The sequence below is a fragment of the Hemibagrus wyckioides genome, linkage group LG28 (genome assembly GCF_019097595.1).
Source record: "Hemibagrus wyckioides isolate EC202008001 linkage group LG28, SWU_Hwy_1.0, whole genome shotgun sequence".
Classification (NCBI taxonomy): Eukaryota; Metazoa; Chordata; class Actinopteri; order Siluriformes; family Bagridae; genus Hemibagrus; species Hemibagrus wyckioides.
In genome coordinates, this window is record NC_080737.1 from 1,829,524 (window position 1) to 1,832,023 (window position 2,500).

Below are 2,500 nucleotides of genomic sequence, written 5' to 3' on the forward strand. Positions count from 1 at the left end.
TAGAGTATAAATCCTGCAGCCTGTCCGTCGGCCCTCTCCGCGTGAACCCGGCGAGTGTGAAGAGTCCGATTCTAATCAGATTCAGAATTTGATTGGATTTAATTGGAGGTGTCATGATATGTGAACGTCCAGCAGAGTGACCATAAAGATAACGATTCAACACTGAGAGATGTTTTGATTTGATCTTGAAAGCACAAACGGTGTGTGATTCCTATTCACACACACACACACACACACACACACACAGAAGCAGCTGAAACATATCTAATTACAGATTTGTCTGGACAAGCTGGGTGTGTTTGGTGGTTAATACACACTTCGTGAAAGGAGCAGGAGGGAGGAAGGTTTTTCTGCACAGTGGACTTCAGGTTGAATTTATTTAATTTTATTTTCTGTTTATGGAGCTTTTTTTTACAATGTAGATTGGTTGTAAAGGGAAAAGGAGATGACAAAGAAACAAATCACATATTTAAAGAGTATAAAAGCTCTGGGGATCATCAGACTGGAGGAGCAGGAGGCTGTGAAACCCAAAATATTACAGGCTACTTGAGACAAAGACTTACGGAGAGAGAGAGAAAAAAAAGGGAAAGGAACACAGAAGCTTCCTAAATATGATCGAAATTCTGTCGCTGGCCTTTGAAGGTGGAACCAAATAAATCACATCTTCTAACCAGTGAGAGGAGAGAGGAGGAGAGAGGAGAGAGGAGGAGAGACGTGAGTTTCCAGCGAAATACGGCAGCGAGCCCGAGGCTTACAAAGGGCCGAGGCATCGGGACAGGAAAGTGAGAGAGGAATAACGGTCAGAGACGAACAGAGAGACCAGTGAGGGACGGCAGACTCCACAGAACAACGGATGAAAAAAGCAAAATGTCTGAATTCAGATGTCCCGATGACCTCAGCTATGGTCCAGCAGCCTGCTTTCTATATTACTATATAACATTTTATTTTTAGAAATTAAATTAAATATATTTTAATTCATATTAAATAATTTATATGAAATTATTTCATTTTGAATTTTAAGATTTTTAAATGAAAATATTATCATCTTAACATATTCATTTTATCTTTCCTTCTTTCTTTCTTTATTCTTAAATTTCTTAATTTTATAATTTTCCTATTCTGTTCCTATTCTATTTATTTATTGTTTGTTTGTTTTATAATTTTTTTCTGTTCCTATTCTATTTATAAATTTGTTTATTTATTGGTTTATTTTATCATTTTTTCTGTTCCTGTTCTACTTTTTATTTATTTATTTTTGTATGTATTTATTTTATAAATATTTTCTGCTCCTATTTATTTATTTATTTATTTATTTGTTGAGCTGTATTTTAGTTCATTAGTTACCTAATTACTTAATTCCCTCTATATTTATATCGCTGTTTTTCCTCCTCTGGACTTCAGGGTTCTTGTCTTGCTGAAAATTACTGCGTCATTATTAGTCAAGAAAATGTCCAAAAGTATTTGCCCCCAGCAGCTCGGTGTTTTGGTGGTAGCTGGAACTCGGGGTTTAGCTAGAACTCAACGCTGTAATTAACATTTAACGGCTGGAGCCCAGTGAGGTGAAGGTCACCTACAAAACTTTTTCTGTAATGATAACACCAATGGTCAGCACCGCTCAGAAGAAAAAAGAACCTCCATGAATGAGTTTTTAATGACTGTTAAATGACGTCCGTCTGAGAGAAAAGTCCAGAACACATCAGCGCCGAATCTCCTTCACCTTCACACTGCTCCTGTGGGCTCCTTTATTATTTGAACTGAAACAGCATTTATGCAGAACCTCAGTGCTGCTAAACCAGCAGTATTAAAGTAGTCAGTAGTCAGTATTTAGTAGTCAGTATTTAGTAGTCAGTATTTAGTAGTCAGTATTTAGTAGTCAGTAGTCAGTATTTAGTAGTCAGTATTTAGTAGTCAGTAGTCAGTATTTAGTAGTCAGTATTTAGTAGTCAGTATTTAGTAGTCAGTATTTAGTAGTCAGTAGTCAGTATTTAGTAGTCAGTATTTAGTAGTCAGTAGTCAGTATTTAGTAGTCAGTATTTAGTAGTCAGTAGTCAGTATTTAGTAGTCAGTATTTAGTAGTCAGTAGTCAGTATTTAGTAGTCAGTATTTAGTAGTCAGTAGTCAGTATTTAGTAGTCAGTATTTAGTAGTCAGTATTTAGTAGTCAGTAGTCAGTATTTAGTAGTCAGTATTTAGTAGTCAGTCGTCAGTATTAAAGCAATCAGTAGTCAGCTCAGGTGTAAAGAATAAAGGAGAAACACAGGTGGTCCATACAGTGTTGTGGTCACAGTGTTTTAGCAGCAATTTAGGAAAGAAATGTACAGAAATTGCAAATGGTGTGGAATATTGTTCAATTGTGTGTGTGTGTGTGTGTGAGAGAGAGAGAGAAAGCAAGAGAGAGAGAGACAGAGAGTGCATGTATAGGTATGTGAGTGTATGTATGTGTGTGTTTTTATATTTATACATGTGTGTGTGAATGTGTGTATGAGTGTGAGTATATGTTT

The 2,500-nt window shown here is 36.1% G+C and overlaps 1 protein-coding gene across 1 annotated transcript in view; it reads right to left on the reverse strand.

The window, feature by feature from the left end:
- ophn1 (oligophrenin 1) overlaps positions 1 to 2,500 on the reverse strand; it is a 71,222-nt gene that overhangs the window by 23,671 nt on the left and 45,051 nt on the right. The window lies entirely within an intron of this gene.